The 20,101-nt window shown below is 40.2% G+C and overlaps 1 protein-coding gene and 1 long non-coding RNA gene across 2 annotated transcripts in view; one reads left to right on the top strand and one right to left on the bottom strand.

The window, feature by feature from the left end:
* THSD4 (thrombospondin, type I, domain containing 4) overlaps nucleotides 1–20,101 on the bottom strand; it is a 704,860-nt gene that overhangs the window by 617,457 nt on the left and 67,302 nt on the right. The gene's annotated exons all lie outside the window — the stretch shown is intronic.
* Nucleotides 1,233–18,004, top strand: LOC105520202. The gene is made up of 4 exons (XR_001003085.1): nucleotides 1,233–1,476; nucleotides 4,778–4,828; nucleotides 5,148–5,178; nucleotides 17,624–18,004. It is a non-coding gene; the product is annotated as an uncharacterized LOC105520202 (long non-coding RNA).

The raw sequence follows: 20,101 nt of genomic DNA, 5'->3' as shown, positions 1-20,101 counted from the left end.
ATAGAAGAGAAGGGGATGCTCTGCAAGGGGAATCTTCAGGGAGAGGACAGGAGTTAGCAACTAGTTTTAGAGTTTGCACAGCTTCTAGCAACTCCCTCCATCCGATAGCTGCCAATCCTAACCATACCTTAGAATCACCTGTGATGCTCATAAAGCTGCTAGCTGCTGGACCCCACCTCAGACATGGAAGGGAGCCCAATAGTCTGGTTTTCTTTTTGTTTTGAATTTACTAGGAGATTCTAATGTGCAGCCAAGGTCAAGAACCACTCCCCAAGGGGTTCCCTCTCATGAACACTTGAGGCACACGTGCCACAAACAAACAGAATTTTTCAATGACTGATTTTGGAAGTGCTGATTAGAAAGTCTAGCTTAGCAAACAATAATAGGTTTGGCTTGTGAGCCAACACCATTTGATTGGTATGGGCGGGCTACAGAGAGATGAGAGGGACCCTGAGCCAGGACTCAGTCAAAAAGAGCACAGTGGTCAGTGAATGATGTCTATCCCAGGTTTTGAAGAAGGGGGGATGGCTCATATGTAGCCACCCTGGGTCTAGCTCCTCTAATCCTATCATGGCCTCCACAAAATAGACTCAAACCATCTGAGCTTGCAGAGTCCAGGAGCCCTCCACCCCAGCAGCTCCTGGGCAGGATGAGCATTAGCAACCTCTCCGGCAGCAGTTCTGTGTCCTCTGCAGAGTAGCAGTATGGAATGCAATGCTCAGGCCCACCGGAGACCTCCTGAATCAGACACTCACGGGCTGGGGCCCAGAATCTGTGTTTCAACAATGGATACATACTATCATTGAAGAACTATTACTCTAGTGGACTTAAAAAAAACAATGCACAGATTCTTAAGCTCCACCAGGAGTCACTAAAACAGAACCTTTGGGGACAGAGCCCAGAAACATGTATTTTTTAAGTACCTAGTGCTGAAATGGTGCTAATGCACAGTCAGGCTTGAGTATCACTGACCTAGTATTGCTCTCTGTTGGTTTCATTTCCTCAACAGCATTACTAGAAACAATCAAACTATTCACAGAGACCTGCTTGATGATAATTACCCTGGCAAGGTGCTCAACAATGCATACAGCTGGTCACCTCCAGCAGTTCCCCTACCCTCTCAGCAGCTTATTTTCTCCATCTGCAAAATGAAGATGCTCCCATCTCACAAGACTGGGTTGCTGTGGTGACCATGGAGTGAGAGCACCTGGCTCAGGGTGTGTCCATGTGTTGAGTACTCAATGATTCTAGTTGAAAGAAAGAAAAAAGGAAGGAAGAAAGGAGGAAGAGGCAGGCACAAGACAAAATGAATCTCTCCGCTGTGCACATGGAGCTTTAGCTTTGATTCCAGTTGAGTAAAATTATGAAGAAGATGATTCCCCATATGGAGCACAGATAAACACCCTGTGGTGAGTCACTCACTCCCCGAAGGCCCTCTGAAGGATCACGCATGTCCTGACTGCACAGCCTGCTCCTGTAAGTGTATCCTTTTGTTTTGTTCCTGTCAGAAATCATGCTACAATAATTATTTTAACTGATGTTAAAAGAACAAGCTCATGTCAACTCTTGGCTGGAGGCTTCTGGAAACCAAGACACCAGAACATCCATTTGCCTCACCCTGTCACGGGTGAAAATTTTTAATTTACCTAGGAAATCAAGCAGGCCATGGGAGAGGGGCAGGCAGCATGGTGTGATGGTTTGGAGGCAGCTTCTGCAGGTCAGATCCTCTGTCTTCAGCTGGTGGTGGGATGGCCAGTCCTAAGCCAGGACCAGTTGAATCCACCTGTTCACCTTGGCTATTTCATGCCAGTATCTCTATGGCTTCCTTCAGCCCCCAGGGTAAAGCACGAGTTCCTCACCTGCCTTTCAAGCCTTCCAGATCTGTCCCTCCCCTCTCACAGCTCCCACTCTCCTCTTCCCAGAGGAAGCTCCACCTAGGTGACCCTTTGAGAGCCATGGAATATATCCTTAACTCACATGGCTCCCACACCTTTGCCAGCCTCTCTCCCCTTTTTTTGAGTCATCCTCATCCTTCGAAGCCAAGGCCAAGTCCTAGAACTAAATGAGCCTCCTCTATCACTCTCAGCCCCAGTGGCTCCCTTCCTTCTGCAAACACCTAACTCCTCTGCCTCCAATCTCTACCTTGTTTTGAAATTACCGTATTTACCTTCATCCTTTCCACCCCTTTTATCTTATGAACACTTGACAGACATGAGTAGGGTGACCTAGTAATTCATTGTCTAATCAGGATCACTTTTGAGAGTGAAAAGAGGCACTATTAATAATTGTATCAGGATAACAAGCACAAGCAATGATTGTCCCAGACAAAGCAGGATGTCGGTTACCTTAAAATTAGTCCCCTCTTAAGTCTGTTTATATCCCTCTCAGCACCTGGGCCTTATAAACATGAGTTGATACAGTGAAATGCTGGGAACTAAACTCACTGTTGATGGAGGTTTAGGAAGATTAATCTGGCAGTGCTGTGTAGGGTAGATGAGAGCTAGAATAACAGCTCACAGTTATGAATAGAAATGAGTAAGTGACATGCTGCTTTTATTTCATTCTCTATAGAAATGCAAATGCAGCTCAAGGGCTGATGTAAGGTTGAAACAAGCCTTGCATGAGAAATGCAGTTTGCATAGTTTAATACAATTTAATATCTACTCATGGCCAGCTACGCATCTGTCTCTAATTCCACAGCCACAGTCCTTTCAAAGTCACTGCCTTTGGATGTAAGTTTCTCAGAGAGAATGAGCCTGTGTCCAATGCCTGGAAAGCAACAGCATTTGACCACCAAGTTCCTCTTCATCCTCACCAAGCAGCTTTTCCTGTTTTGTTTTAGCTCCAACGTTAGGACAATGGACAAGTCAATCAGTCCAGATTACCCTGCACCAGGGAGGAGAGACACCTGACAGCTATACCCTTCACCAAGATCATGGGGACAAAGGCACAAGGGTAATAGAAGCTGCAGGGAGAACGCAATTCTCATCAACCCTTGGGGTTGCCGCATTGTTTTTGCTCTGTTTTCCAGAAAGTCTTTTACGGAGGAGAAAGGGTGTGGAGGAAGGGAGGGCCTTGCCTATTAGTAGATATTTCAATGCAGTCATCACCCTCCCGCCATTCAATGTCAGGGATCAGCCCTTGCAAAGGAGCAGTCATTGGACAATGGGCACAATCAGGGCTCTGGGCTTTTCTGTCCTGCTGCACATTAGACCCGCCTTCCTCTGCTGAAAAGGCTGCTTTTCCACTAGGCATGCCCTATGTATGGAAAAAACTTCTACCTCTGGTTTGCTCTCATTTGTACCCACCCACTGCAAATTAAAACTGCATGAAGCAGGGGCCAAGACGGTTTTCCTAGTACAACGAATATCTGCCAATTCTAAATACAAAGACTTAGATCAATGATGACTAGTCAATTATGGAAACTTGAGAAAGGGGACTATTTATTTATTCCTTACCTTTCACGGAGCAGTTTAGAGGCTTTCATTGGAAATATCATTAATCATCTGAAATGCCTTGCAATAATACTGGTATCCCCATTTTACACTTTATGATGTACTAGGCTCTGTGGTAGGTTCTGGGGATATAGACTTGAACCAGACATAGTCTTTGCTTTCAGGGCATCTGCAGGACAAAGCAAATGTCACAGAAGTTAAGTGACTTGTTCAAGGCCCCTTGAAGTCCAGCTTGGGAGACTAAGAACTCAACATCCCTGTGGATCCTGCCAGCCCTGCCAACTTTCCCAGAGAGGCCCAGCTGTTGAGCTTAATCTCAGAGTCACCGGAACAACCACTTCAAGGTTGAATTAGTCACCCCAATCACATGGGAACATTACCTAATTAAGTGGCTCTGCCACTTGAGGGGCAAGGAGAACTGAAGTCAGATGTTGGGAAGCACAGGTTACTCTTCCATAACAACAGGTCACACGGTTGAAATCCCAGAACCATGGGCAGAACCAGGTTGTGTAAATGAGGTTCAGCTGCCCCGGCTCCCACTGCCACCCTGGCACACAAAGGTCATCTCATCCATTTGCTCCGTGTCTTCGTATTTGCTATTCCTCATCCCAGAATCACGACCTCTTCCTTCTTCCCTCTGGATAATGCTTTTCCCCGCATTGCATCTTACTTATTTATTTTTTAAATTGTCCCTGGATAATTCTTACTTGGCTTTTAAGATTCAACTTAGAAATCTTCTCTTTGAGTCTCAATTTCTTCCTTTGTATAAAGGGGACAATAGTAGCTTCTACTACACAAGGTTGTTCTGAGGATTAAAAAATAGATAATGTGTAGAAAGCACAGTGCCCAGGATATAGAAAGTGTTTAATAAACATTGGTTGTCACTGTCATCATCGTCACTCTGCTCTGTGATCCCAAACTCTGGCCAGACTTTAACCATTGCAATGCACCTCCTGAATGCACTGCACTCATTTATTCCTGTCTTCCCCATTAGGCTCCGGGCTCTTCCATGGAGGGAAGCATATCTCCAGTGCCTGGCACACAGTAGGTTTTCAATAAACCTCCTGCATTATTTGAATCAACGAATAAATCCATACTAAAAAATAAGCCCTCCTCCTGCGGGTCTGTGTGTCTCTGTGACCTGTCCTCCCTGTGAAAGGCACAGGAAGAAAATAAAGGAAGAGAACAGAATGTTCTCGATGCTACTCAGAAATATTCTCAGACAAAGATTCTACAAAATTCATTTGTACTTTGACATTTTATGGCCTTCATTTTCTCTGAGTGCTTTCTATAGATGCTGTTGTTATTTTTTTCACTCTAAGGACAATGCTCTCAAAGCCACGGTTATAAGAGAAAGTGGAAAATTAAAGCAGGCCAGGCGCGGTGGCTCAAGCCTGTAATCCCAGCACTTTGGGAGGCCGAGATGGGTGGATCATGAGGTCAGGAGATCGAGACCATCCTGGCTAACACAGTGAAACCCCATCTCTACTAAAAAAAATACCAAAAAACTAGCCAGGCGAGGTGGCGGGCGCCTGTAGTCCCAGCTACTCGGGAGGCTGAGGCAGGAGAATGGCGTAAACCTGGGAGGCAGAGCTTGCAGTGAGCCGAGATCCGGCCACTGCACTCCAGCCTGGGCATCAGAGCGAGACTCCGTCTCAAAAAATAAAAAAATAAAAAAAAAAATTAAAGCAGATCCATGTGGCCTCAGCACAACGAAAGCAAGGTAGGCCAAAGAGAAGTCAGGTAATGCATGGATTTATGGTCCAAATCATAACCTGTTTGCATAAACCATCAACATCACAGGAGGAAAAAGACACCACATTTTCCAGTGGCAACATATTTTGAACAATATTCAATACAATATAATTCCAGTAAAGGCCCTTTGAATTAGGTATAATCTTTTTCCATCCTAAGATCTTTATATTTGGCTTATATGGAATCCTGTATCTGGGAAGGAGCTGAACATGTATTAAAAGTGACCACTATTTGCTTAGAGAATTAACAGTTTTAAAGAGGTTAGTCTTAGGGAAATGTAGGTGTTAGGAAACCTGCTGCCAGCAACGTAAACTCTGTGGCCAATGGGTTTAGCTCAAAGGTTTTAATGCAATGTAAAAGGTCAGTTTACACCTCACGGGAGACTTATCAGTTAGCAGAAGCTCAAGGTCAGCCTAAAGGCAGGGAAGAAATCGGTTTAGTGTTCAGCATAGGGAGAACCAAAAAATAGGGTTTGGACAGCGGGTGAGTCTCAGTGACATTACTACCATGAAAACAAAACGAAACTACTTCCATCACATTTCAGGTCAGCGTGAGGGTAATCTAATGATGGACAGTTGTATATGACCAGGATGGAATGTAGGAGCCTAAATCTAACTAGAGCAGAAACAGGGGACAGTCCAAGGAGCAAGCCGCCACTTTCTAGAGACCAAGGGAGATGGTGCCATGTGAGCAGATGGGAGGATATGCATCACTGGGGTTCAGAACTTTGCAGCCAGATGCCTGGGTTTAAATCCATGCTTCTGCCGCTTGGTAGCAGTGGATTTAATATCTCTATGCTGAGGTCTCCTCATCTATGAAATTGAGACAAAAATATCTGCCTTAGATGGTAAATGTGAAAAATTAACAGGCCAATCCTTATAAAGTGCTTAGCCCAGGGTCTGGGACATGGTGAGCATTCGATCAACATTAACCATCTGTGTCACTCTTAACAAGGGCAAGGGACATGGCGAACCTGGACCAAGGACCATACTGCCCCATCTCACACAGAAAGATTTCCCAAGAGTGAGATTTTGGGACACCTGCTTCTTCTTCATAGTGATAAGCAGTAAATTCCTTAAGCTACAAGGGCTGGGTGGCTTGTCTTCAAGGGCAGCCACAATCAGAAGTCCGAAGAAGGCTATGTGCTTTCTTCCTCTTTCCAGAAAAGCCCGAGATTGAGAAGGGGGAGAATACTTTAAAGAGGAGTTCCCTCCTACTACAGAGACCTCAGTATAACAGCAGAAATGACCCTGTGCCTCCAAACATGTGGTTCAAGAGGCAGATCTAACATGACTCTTCAAACTCTTCATACTCTCAGATTGTGTGGGTTTCTGTGAAGCAGGCAAACTCAAGAACAAGAGAAATATTCCAGGTGTCAAAAACAAGCCCAGGGAGAAGAGGAGATGACAACATGTAACCAGCAGCTGCCTTAGAATGCAGTGGGCAGCCACAGTGCCGCCTCTGCAGGAGGATTTACCAGTTTAAATAGGTGGTTTTCAAAACCACAGGCAATTTTGTCCACAGAGGGACATTTCGCAAAGTCTGGGATATTTTTTGCTTGTCATAACTGAAAGAGTTTCTCACTGGCATCTATTGGGTAGAGACCATGGATGCTGCTAAAATTCTAACAGGACAATCCCACAAGAAATAATTATCTGGTCCACAAAACCAGCAGTTTCAAGGCTGGGGAACTCTGATGTGGATAAATCAGGCCTGAGTAGACAGTACCCATGACATTAGAAGGAAAGTGCCTTGAGAAGAAACATGCTTGGGTACCCAGCTTTAAAGAGGTTGGTCTTAGGGAAACTGATGTGCCAACAAGGTAAATTCCATGGCCTGGCATTTGTTGCAGCAACAACAGTAACACCACCACCTACATAGTATTTACTATGAGTCAAACAATGTTCTAAACCCCTTATCTGTAACTCATGCAATCCTCAAGACAACCTATGTGATAGGTACTATTATTACCCTCATTTTACAAATGAGAAAACTGAGGCACTGGACCTTGCCCAAGGTTCAGAATTACTAAGCAGCAGAACTGAGGTATTAACCAGGGAATCTGACTTCAGAGTCTGCTATGGTTTCGCTGTGTCCCCGTCCAAATCTCATCCTAAACTGTAGCTCTCATAATTTCCACATGTCGTGGGAGGGACTGAGTGGGAGGTAACTGAATCATGGGGCAGTTTCCCCATACTATTCTCGTGGTAGTGAATTAAGTCTCACACGCTCTGATGGTTTTACAAATGGGATTTCCCCGGCACAAGCTCTCTCTTGCCTGCCGCCATGTAAGGCATTCCTTTGCTCCTGCTTTGCCTCCCGCCATGACTGGGAGACCTCCCCAACCATGTGGAACTGTGAGTCAATCAAATCTCTTTCCTTTATAATTAATTACCCAGTCTCAGGTATGTCTTCATTAGTAGCATGAGAACAGACTAATACAGAGTCCAGGTTCACATGGTAGGCACTTGATACATGTGTGATGAGTTAATGGGGAAAAATAAATGGACATGGCTATAAGCAAAAGCATGCATCAAATGTATAAAAAAATACAAAGAGAATACAATTAGGAACAAAAGGACATTGACTTCTGCTCTGTTTCTCCAAACTAACCAAGGAGTGTGCATCCCTGGTAGGGAAGGAAGACAGTTGACATGGGAAGTCTCCACTTGCCAAATTCCTACGTCATCAAAAATCAGATCACATCATCACTGGGAGGAAAAGATAGACCACTAACATACAATGACAATGCCCAGAAGACTGTGCTATGATTCATTTTGTTCCCCAAAGACTAAGATTTGTGGCCTAAGTGATAAGTTATTCTGTCTGTCAAAACTTTGTTTTAACTGTAATCTGGCCTGGAAACATAACATAGTGGGGAATTTAGAAGTTATTTTAAAAACACCTTTTTATGGTTTGGGTTTTGTGTGTATAAGTGTGGGAGGGAATGGAAATTTTGAGAAAAAAATTAAAGTACATAAAATACTCATTTTTTCTTAGAACTATTTATAGTCCTAAAGTCACTGTGTTATGGTTGAAATGCACAAAAATATCTACTCTGTATAACTTGGGTTTATTTATAAGAAGACCATATTTAAGATATGGGTATCAGAGTAGAGTTTGTTCAGACACTAATAACAAATTTATAATGTATTTATTTTTCAATATTGCTATAAATTGAATGACAAGCTTCCAAAGGAAGGAATTTATACTCTCAGATTGTGTAGGTTTCTGTGAAGCAGGCAAACTCTAGAACAAGAGAAATATTCATATATAGAAAAACTAAGGTTTTTTTGCCTTTGAACTTAGTAGTGATTAAATACTAAAAAGAGTTATTTAAGAAATCAGGGCAGAGGGGGTGTTATAGAGAAGGAACACTCAAAAGTCAATGTGTATCGTTTTTGCCATAAAAAATGGGTGCTGGTAGCCCCAGTTTTCCTCGTGTCTCCAGCTTACATCATCCCCAGTGTCCACTTCCTCTGATGGTCTCTCAACATCTTCTGCAAACAGAATCTGTGACCTAAGATTTTTTTAGGTCTCATACTTCATTTCTTGATTTGGAGCTCACCCACCAGGGAACAACTCCTTTCACAATCTAGAGATGGAGGGATGTGAAGGAGGCAAGAGTAAACAATAGGAGTCAGGCAGATCTGCCTTGATGGAAGAGGAATCATTATGGCTTCTTTCTGGTCTTCCTGTCACCAGGTTAACACTAGGATGGCCAGGACCAAGACTCCTCCACAGGAGACAGTTGGTAGATACCACTAGGATGGGAGAGTGAAATACCAATTAAAGTCAAGTCAGCCAAAGTTGGGGATGGCAAAGAGGGACTCTGTCCACAGTGGAGAAGGCCATAAGCATTGGTAGAGATGTTCCTTCTATGTTCCACTTTATGCCTCCAACTCATGGGTACAAGTATACTCAGAAACAAGTCAGAAATTTGAAGGGGAATCCTGGCCCTAAACAAAGAAGAGGCTAAGATGCCAGGACTGTACCATTATTCCCAAACTAAAAGCCTGAAGATGTTCTCCTTCTGCAACATGGTAAAGGGCTTTCCAAACACACAAAGTTTTAAGCTTATTGCTCCATTTTTAATAGAAGCAAATTAGATTTTTTCTGCTGTTGACTTTGAATCCAAGAAATTTACAGCAGCATGAATTAGTGAACACTGAAATTCTTTTCTTAAAAAGGTCTTTTTACTCCAATTTCTTTATTTTTTCATAAGCAGAAATGCTCTTAATTTTTCAGCAGCAGTCAGTTATATTTATGCCATTAGAAACAGAAGGCTTGACAAACACCAGCTGGAAGAGACACAGTGTCTGCTTTGGAATCAGCTTCCAATTCTGTAGGGGTTCTGGGCTGGACACTCTCAAATGAGAGTATGCCTTATGCTTTTCTTTAAAAAGCATCTTTGTTTTCTGGTCACTCCCAAGGGGCAATCTCATGCTGTTCCAGAGACTTTTATTGCCATTTCAGTACTGGCATTTGATTCACTGCATTGTCTTCTTCCTCCTTTTCCTCTTCTTCTTTTTTTTTTAATTGAGGTATACATAAAGTTCATAAAGTATGCTCACTGTAAATGTATGAATTCTTATACTTTTAAGACCCATGTAATCCCCACCCTGGTCAAGATTTAGAATATTTCCAACACCCTGGAAGGTTCCCTCATGCCCCTCACTATTCAATAGCCACCCTCACCCCCTGTTGGTATCCAATATTCTGATTTTATTTTCATCAAAAACTATCTTTGTCTATTCTTGAACTAAATATACATGAAATGATACTGTACATACTTTTGCATCTGGCTTCTTATTTCCAATATAATGGCTCTGAAATTATTTTGGTTGTTGCTTATATCAGTAGTTCATTTTAAACAGTTTCATTGAGGTATAATTGACACATAATCAATTATACATATTGGAAGTGTACAATTTGATAAGTTTTCTCATATGTATTCACCCATGAAACCACCACCACAATCAGATAATGCACATATCCATCACCCAAAAGTTTTTGTATCCGTTGGTAATCCTCATTTCTTCCCTTACTCTCATCCCTCCTAAACACTGAACATCTTTTTATGTGCTTATTGACCATTTGTATATCTTCTTTGGATAAATGTCTATTCAAGTCCTTTGCTCATTTATGAATCATGCTGTTTGCTTTGCTGTTGTTGAATTTTTTTTTTTTTTTTTTTTTTAGATGGAGTCTTGCTCTGTCGCCCAGGCTGGAGTGCAGTGGCCGGATCTCAGCTCACTGCTACCTCAGCCTCCCGAGTAGCTGGGACTACAGGCGCCCGCCACCTCGCCCGGCTAGTTTTTTGTATTTTTTTAGTAGAGACGGGGTTTCACCGTGTTAGCCAGGATGGTCTCAATCTCCTGACCTCGTGATGCTGTTGTTGAATTTTAGAAGTTCTCTATATACTCTGGATATCAATCCCTTATCAGATATATGATTTGCTAATACTTTCTTCCACTCTGTGAGTTGCTTATTTATACTCTGTTGATAGTGTCTTTTTGAGGCACAAAATTTTAATATTCATAAAGTCCAGTTGGCTATTTTTCTTTTGTTCCTGGTGCCTTTGGTGTCACATCTGAGAAATCATTGCCAAAACCAATATCATGAAGATTTTGCTCTACGTTTTCTTCTAAGAGTTTTATAGTTTTAGGTTTTACATTGAAATGTTTGATCCACTTTGAATTAATTTTTATACATGATGTCTTTTCCCATTGAATGGTCTTGGCACCATTGTCAAAAATCATTCGATCATATATTCTAGGGTTTAATTCTTGGCTCTCTATTCTATTCCATTGATCTCCATGTCTGTCTTTATGCCAGTGTCACACTGTTTTGATTACTATAGCTCTGCAGTAAGTTTTGAAATCAGAAAGTATGAGTCCTCCAACTTTGTTATTTTTTCAAGATTATTTTGACTATTTGGGGTCCTTTGAGACTCCATATAAATTTCAGAATGGCTTTTTTCTATTTCTTTCAAATAGAAAATTGTCCATATATATGTATAAAGATCAATTGTCCATATATATGTGTGTGTGTGTGTGTGTGTGTATGGGTCTATTTTTATGCTCTATTCTATTCCATTATCTATTTGCCTATCTTTACACCAACAACAACTGGGATTTTGATAGGAATTGCATTAAATCCATAGATTGCTTTGCATAGTACTGATAGCTTAACAATACTAAGTTTTCCAATTCATGAACATGGGATGTCTTTATACTTCTTTATGTCTTTAATTTCTTTCAGCAATACTTTGTAGTTTTCATTGTACAAGTTTTTCACCTCCTTGATTAAGTTAATCGCCAAGTTCTTTATTCTTTTGATGCTATTGTAAATAGAATTGTTAACTTGATTTGCTTTTCAGATTGATCTTTTTAGTATATAGAAATGCAATTGATTTTTGTATGTTGACCTTGTATCCTGCTACTTTGGTGAATTCATTTATTAGTTCTAACAATCTTTTTGTGGATATTTTAGGATTCTACATATAAGATCATATCATCTGTGAAGAGGAAAAGTATTCCTTCTTCATTTCCAATTTGGAAGCCTTTTATTTCTTTTTCTTGCCTAATCGCTTTTCCTAGAATTTCCAGTTCTGTGTTAAATAGAAGTGGCAAAAGTGGGCATCCTTATTTTGTTCTTGCTTTCACCATTGAGTATGATGTTCACCGTAGGTTTTTCTTATACAGTCTTTATTATATTGGAGTAATTTCCTTCTATTCTTAGGTTGTTGAGTCTGAGTTAGTTTTTGTATATTGTACAAGATATGGATTGAAGTTCACATTTTTGTTAAAAAGACTACTTTTCTCCTTTATAAAAAATCAATTGTCCATATATATATGTGTGTGTGTGTGTGTGTGTGTGTGTGTGTGTGTGTGTGTAGGACTATTTTCATGCTCTATTCTATTCCATTATCTATTTGCCTATCTTTACACCAATAACATGCTATCTTGATTACTGGAGCTAATAATATATAGATTACGGAGTACAAGTCTTGCAATTTTCTTCTCCTTTTTAAAATTTGTTTTGGCTATTCTAGGGCTTCTACATTTTCATAAGAATTTTAATCAGTTTGTCAATTTATATTAAAAGTCTGCTAAGAATTGTATTAGAATTGTGTTAAATCTATAGGTCAATTTGAAGAGAATGGTTATCATAACAATATTGAGTTTCTTGACCCATAAACATCATACATTTATCCATTTATTTGAATTTTTTTTTTTGAGATGGAGTTTCACTCTGTCACCCAGGCTGGAGTGCAGTGGCATGATCTTGGCTTACTGCAACCTCTGCCTCCCAGGTTCAAGCAATTCCCTTGCCTCAGCCTACTGAATAGCTGGGATTACAGGCGTGTGCCACCACACCCTGCTAATTTTTGTACTTTTAGTAGAGATGGGGTTTTGCTATGTTGGCCAGGCTGGTCTCGAACTCCTGACCTCAGGTGATCCACCCACATCAGCCTCCCAAAGTGCTGGGATTACAGGCGATATTTGAATATTTTTAGGATTCCATTTTATTTCATTTCTGGCATATAAGCTAAAACGCTTTATTTTGTCACTTTGATGGCTGTTTTAGGGTTTATAAACTTACATCTTTAACTTATCACAGTATACCTTCAAGTAATGTGATACCATTTTACATGCATCATAATAAGAACCTTATAATATCATACTTCCTTTTATGATAGTCTTCCAATTCATGAACATGGCATGTCTTTATACTTATTTATGACTTCTTTAATTTCTTTTAGCAATGCTTTGTAGTTTTCATTGTACAAGTTTTTCACCTCCTTAATTTATCCTTTTCTGGCATTTATACTGTTACTGTTATACATAATTTACTTATACATATGTTATAAACTCTACAACAGATGAGTATTATTTGTATTTAAAGAATCAATCTTTAAAAGATGCTTAATTTAGGAGAAATTTTTAAAATATAGTTACCCATGTAGTTATCATTTTTGGTGCAGTCATTCCTTTGAGAAAATCTATATTTCCATCTGATATTTTCCTTCAGCCTAAAGAACTTCCTTCAACAATTCTTATGGGGCAGGTGTAGTGTAGCATTTGTATATCTGAAAATGTCTTTATTTTACCTTCATTTTTAAAAGATATTTTAAAAGATCTCAACCTAAAAGGTATGAGATTTTAGGTTAACAATTTTATTCTTTTAGTACTTTAAAGATGTTGCTTCACTTGCATGAATGACAGGAGGTAGAGAATTTACTGTCATTCTTAACTTTGTTCCCATGTACGTAATATGTCTATTTTTCCTAAGGGCTTTTAAATTTTTTTTCTGTATCAGTGGTCTTGAGCAATTTGATTATGATGTGACTTGATGCCATTTTTTTTTCATGTTTCTAGTACTTGGAGTTTATTGACATTCTTGGATTTATAGTTTTCATCAAGTTTGGAAACTTTTCTATTATTTCTTCAAATATTTTTTCTGTCATCCCTATCTCTTCTCCTTTTGGTACTCTAATTGCCCATATATTAGCCAACCTGAAGTGGTCCCAGAGTTCACTGATGCTCTGTTCATCTTTTTTGAATTCTATTTTTCCTTTTTATATTTCACTTCGGAGAGTTTCTGCTGTAATATCTTCAAGTTCACTTGTTTTTTTCTTCTGCAATGTCTAATCTGCCATTAATCCCATCCAGTATATTTTTCATCTCAAATCTTGTCATTTTCATCTCAAGAAGTTAGATTTGGGTGTCTTTTTAATATCTTCCATGCTTCTACTTAACTTTATGAATATATGGAATACGGTTTTAGTAATTTTTAATATCTTTGTTTCCATATTCTAAAATATGTGCCAGTTCTGAATTGCTTTCAATTGAGTGATTATTCTCCTCATTATGGGGAATAATGTTAATATTTTTCTGCTTCTGTGCAAGCCTGGTAATCTTTGACTAAATGCTAGACATCTTGAATTGTACCTTGTTGGGTGCTGGATATTTTTATATTCCCATACTTTGTGCTAGGATACAGTTAAGTTATTTAGAAACAGATTAATCATTTCAGTATAGATGTTATAATTTATTAGATCCAGAGCAGGACACAGTCTAGGGTTAACTATTCCCCCAATACTGAGGTGAAAGCTTCCTGAGTATTCTATTCAATGCCTCCTGGATTATGAGTTTTTAAAGTATGCCTAGCGGGAACAGTCACTGTTCTTGGTCCTGAATGAATGTTGGGCACTGTTCTTTTTCATTCTCTTGGAAGATTCTTTCCTCAACCTCAGATTGTTTCCTCAAATGTGTGTGCTCATCACTCGTATGCTGCATCCTTATGGAGGATCTCCTGCAGAGCTCCATAGTCTTCTGTCTGTGTAGTTCTCTCCTCTCTGGTACTCTGTCCTGCAGACCAGCATCACTTGGTCTCGCTGGACTCTTTTTTTTTTTTTTCCTAGACAAAGTCTCACTCTGTTGCCCGGTGAGATCTCGGTTGACTGCAACCTCTGCCTCCTGGGTTCAAGAGATTCTCCTGCTTCAGCCTCCCGAGTAGCTGAGATTACAGGCACTCACCATTATGCCTGGCTAACATTTGTACTTTTGGTAGAGATGGGGTTTCACCATGTTGGCCAGTCTGGTCTTGAACTCCTGACCTCAGGTGATCCATCTGCCTTGGCCTCCCAAAGTGCTGGGATTACAGGCTTGAGCCACCATGCCCAGCCATCTTGCTGAACTCTTAAGTCTATCTCCTTAACTCAAGATGTCTAACAGGTTCTGCCTAGCATACCCCTCCCTGCAGCAAGACTAGGAAACTCCCAAGGCAGTAAGCTGGGGACATTTTATGACTCAATTCATTTATTTTCTATCTCTGAGTGATAACTATCTTTTGTTGTCGAAAGTTCCAGGTTTTGAAAAACATTATTTCATATACATTATCTGGGTATTTTTGGTTGTTTCAAGTGAGAAGGTAAATCCAATCCCTGCTGCTTTATCTTGGCTAGAAACAAGTTATTTTCTCTTTACTGTTGTTTGGTTTTCTCTTGTATAAACATACTATAATGTATTTCTCCATTCTCTTATTGACGGACTTTTGGGTTATTTCCAGTTTGCAGTTATTGTAAATGAAACTACTATGAATATTGTTATCCATGTGTTTTGGTGGATATATGTCCATATTTATCTTGGCTAAATACCTAGGAATACAGTAGCCAGATCATAGCATGGGCAATGTTTAGCTTTAAGATACACTGACAGTTTTTCAAAGTGGTTTACCATTTAAACTCCCACCAGCAGTGTATGAAAGTTCCTATTGCTCCCTATCCTCACCAACACTTGGTAGTGTTTTTCATTTCAGCCATTCTGATAGTGTCACACTGAGATTTTAATTTGTAGTTACCTAAGGACTAAAGATTTTGATTGACTACCTTTTCACATGCTTAGCAGCCATTTGGATATCCCCTCATATGAACTGTCTGTTTAAGCCATTTAAATTAAATGGCTTAACTTTTTCTTAACAATCTGTAGGGGTTCTTTATATATTCTGAATAAAAATCTTTTACCAAATATATTGTTGTAATGTCTTTACCCTGTCCATGGTTTATCTTTTCACTCTTTTTATGATGTGTTTCCATTTTTAAACATCCTCAACTCAAATGCAGTACAATTCTTTTATGGTTACTGATTTTTTTTTTTTGGTTACTGATTTTTGTGTCTTGTTTAAGAACCTTTGCCTACCTGAAATTATGAAGCTATTCTCATATGTTTTCCTCTAGGTGCATTACTGTTTTTTCCTTTCTTCCTATTGAATATAGAAGCAATAATTTGAGTTTTATGTAACCTGAAATCTTTTCCCTTCTATAGGCTTTCTGTTAAACATCCAACTGCAAGACATTGTCAAGGGGCAATCTAAAGCTCACTGGTTACACATCCTACTCCATTAATAATGCCTGTAACCCATCACGAGGTCCTCCGCTGTTCGCATTGTGACTTGCTTATCAGTTAGCAAGACAAATATTTTACCTCACCCTTATTTCATTCTGCAGTATCTCTGTTCTCTTAGAGTTTCTATAAATAACATTTTAAAAAAGCAGTTCCCCTTGGCTGGTGGCCATGACAATGAGATTTTAGTTCCTCTAGTTTTCATTGTTTCTAAATTCTCTATAATAAACATAAGTATTTTTAATTTAAAAAGTTAACAAAAAGAGTTTGAGCAGTTGTGATTAAAGTGTATGTATGATTTTTCATATGTGGAACTAAAAAATACAATGTCTCACAATCTTTTCTGCATACAGTATGTTGACCATACACATTATGACTTGTAAAACAACTTGTTCATGGAGTGTCTGCTGGGCAGACAGTAGAACAGTTCATTAATTTTAAAGCATTCTACAATCGACATATTTTCCCTTACTAATAACTTATTCTTTTATTAAAGTCTTGCTCAAGTTTTTTCCTACTCTTGGTTTCACTTTATCCACAAATGAAGCCACAGAAAGTTTTAAAAATATAATCATTTGCCAAGTATCTTTAATTAATTGCCAAGAATGGAAGTTGAACAGCCCTTTGTGATACTGTTCATATTGCAGGAACACGAGGACGACTTCTGGGCAGAAACATCTGGAAAGAGCTACTTAAACTCTGCACCAGGGTCCTCTTTTCCTGCACTGTTATGGGACAGTTTTTGCAGAGATGTATCAAGTCACCCAAGCAGCATGTGGAAATGCATAGTTTACTTGACAGCATTTACAAATTATGTCTTTTCCTCAGAATAACTTACACCGTAGAAATGCTTCCATATGCTAAAGTTGGACACACCATTGTGCTGAGAAAAAAAAGCGATGTCTTTTAGTAGCAGTTTTCATATACATGCTAAACTACAGTATATACAAATTAATAATGTTGTCTCTTAAGAATTTACCATAAATGGTTTTCTAATTATTTATGCCCCAGCTGTCTGCTAAAGACTGCAAGTAGATTTTGCCACAAAACAATGGGTCAGCAAAAATTCAATTATGATTATCTAAGTAATGAAAACAGTTTGATCACAATTGTAAGTCTCATGCTTTGATTAAAAAAATACTTTTTCCCAAAATCTTCTGTGTTTCTTAAAGTCCCAGGAGCAGAAAATTTCCAACTTCAAATTCCAAAACACGTATACTTGCAGTTAACGCCTTTCTATCCTGACTTTAGAGCAAGAGTTGGCAAACTGTGTCCCATGGGCCAAATCTGGCTCACCACCTGTTTTTGTAAATAAAGTTTTATTGGAACACAGCCATATTCATTTACACATTGTCTATGGCTGCCTTTGTGCTGCAAAAGCAGAATTGAAGAATTGTGACAGACTTTATAGCACAGAAAGCCTAAAATGTTCACAACAACCCTTTATTTAAAAACATGTCGACTCCTGTTTTAATAAGCATTTCCTCATTTCACATCTTGCAGGAAAAAATGGATGTTACTACTGCTAGTACTGCTTCTGCAGCCAAGTTTTTGAGCACATAACCAGGATGACAGCCACAGTTCCACAAAGCTCTGATAAAACATCAAAAAGAAACTCACCACCAAGGAAAGCAGTGAATCCTTTCTTGTCTTGAGTGAATGGCAATGATCTTGGTGGCCAAGATAATAAGTACACATATTTATTATATTCAAAAACTATTCTAAAATGTATGTTCCCTATATAAAGTAATCTCCACATGATTCTGAGGAAAAGGTTTAATCTATCTTTCTACTACAAAGTTCTTAACACTACTTTGACAAGGAGGTACCATATCCCAAGATGTGATACTTTTTGCTCAGTTTTTAAATTAAGCATTCTAGAGTAACTTATAGTGATGTCAGCATGATGGCCAACTAGAGTTGCCTGACACAAAAAGGTACCAAAACAATAAATAAACTATGCTTTGACTGGAGTTACTGATGAAGTACACTGGAAAGCACTGGGGGAGCAACAAAATTTCTATAGAGAATGGAAGGCTGGGCGCGGTGGCTCAAGCCTGTAATCCCAGCACTTTGGGAGGCCGAGACGGGCGGATCATGAGGTCAGGAGATCGAGACCATCCTGGCTAACATGGTGAAACCCCGTCTCTACTAAAAATACAAAAACTAGCCAGGCGAGGTGGCGGGCGCCTGTAGTCCCAGCTACTTGGGAGGCTGAGGCAGGAGAATGGCGTAAACCCGGGAGGCGGAGCTTGCAGTGAGCTGAGATCTGGCCACTGCACTCCAGTCCGGGCGATAGAGCGAGACTCCGCCTCAAAAAAAAAAAAAAAAAAAAAAAAGAGAATGGAAGCCCAGGATAGCACCACAGAGAGGGAAATGAGATATCCTCCCTCTGCCATATGCTATCCCCCACTGGGATCAGCTCAGAGCCAGGGAAACTTCTTCTCATGGGGAAAAAGTAAGCTGGAATCCTTCGCCCCATCACCTCCACAGACAGGAACAGTCATTGCTATAAAAGGGTCTCCTGGTACTTACAGGACCAGAAACCCACGTGGAGAGTTACTGGGCGTTCATGTGGCTGCATTGCCCCAGAACAGGAACCACTTTGGCATTCCAACCCCCATGACCTCAGCTGCTACAGCATGGTGCCATCTTGAAACCTGACCTATTGCTGGAGTGCATCTTGTGTTGGGGGTCGGTAGCCACCAATCCCCTCCATCTCTGAGGTTCCACCGTCATTCCACTACATTCATAAGGGTGCCTGCAGCACCAATACGCCAGCTGCCCAGAGCCTAGGCCCAAAGGAACAACCAAGACCACAACATCTGAATTCATCAGGTACCCTATTCCCCAGGGAAACAAGCAAACTTTCACAGTGGGGAAACCCTGTGAAGTCACCCAGCTCATGTGCTCTCACACCCATCATAACAGCCAGCTTGAAAGTGGCTCTACCCACTGGTGAGATCCTGGCACAGCTGCCCAGCCACTTCTGGTCCAATAGCTGTCCTAGAGATGTCTCACCTCCCTCTCCCAGCAGAGAAAGCACCATGTAACCACTCAGGCCCCCCTCCACATACCCTTGGCCTGACAGCTTGACTGGAGGTGGCCCAGAAAGAGCCCCAGGCAGTCACACAGCACACCACACCACTACTCAACAGCCAGTGCAGCAGTGGCTCCACCTTCCTGGAAAGCCCACCAAACAGCCTGCTGGCCCACCACACCCACACATGCTTAGCCTGACAAGCAACCTGGCACCCCCACTGCCAGCAAACCTGCACCACTGCATCACAAATTCCTACAGCCTAGGCCATTGAGAAAATTGCAGATACCACAGATGAGGATCACAGTTGAAAAATCTGTACAGAGACCATGTTACTGAATCCACCCAGAACCAAAGTCAACATACCATTCCTGACCAACACCCCAGGATCCATCTGCAGGGAAAAGACTCTTCCTATGAAAGTTAACCCATAAAATTACAAAAATTACTGTTTTACTAGATGCACAGACATCAACATAGGGATACAAGAAACATGAAAAAGCAAGGAAATATTGTACCCCTAAAGGAGCATAATGAGTCTTCATTAACTGATGCCAAAGAAAAGGATATTTATGAAATGCCCAAAAAGCAATTCAAAATAATGATTTTAAGGAAACTCAGTAAGATACAAAAGAATACAGACAAACAAGTCAATGAAATCAGGAAAAGAATTCATAAGCTGAATTAGAAATTCAATAAAGAGACAGATATATAAAAAAGAACCAAATAAATCTTAGAGCTAATGAATTCAATGAATGAATTAAAAAATACAATTAAGAGCTTCAACAACAGACCAGATCAAGCAAAAGAAAGAATTTCTGAACTTGAAGGCAAGACTTTTGAAATAACCCAGTCGGAAGGGAAAAAAGAAGTAAGAATTAACAAGAACAAAGAAAGCACATGGGACTTACGGGACACCATTAAGGGAACAAATATTTGCA

Source organism: Colobus angolensis, unplaced genomic scaffold, assembly GCF_000951035.1.
Source record: "Colobus angolensis palliatus isolate OR3802 unplaced genomic scaffold, Cang.pa_1.0 Scaffold372, whole genome shotgun sequence".
Classification (NCBI taxonomy): Eukaryota; Metazoa; Chordata; class Mammalia; order Primates; family Cercopithecidae; genus Colobus; species Colobus angolensis.
This window is presented reverse-complemented; position numbering and strand designations above follow the sequence as displayed.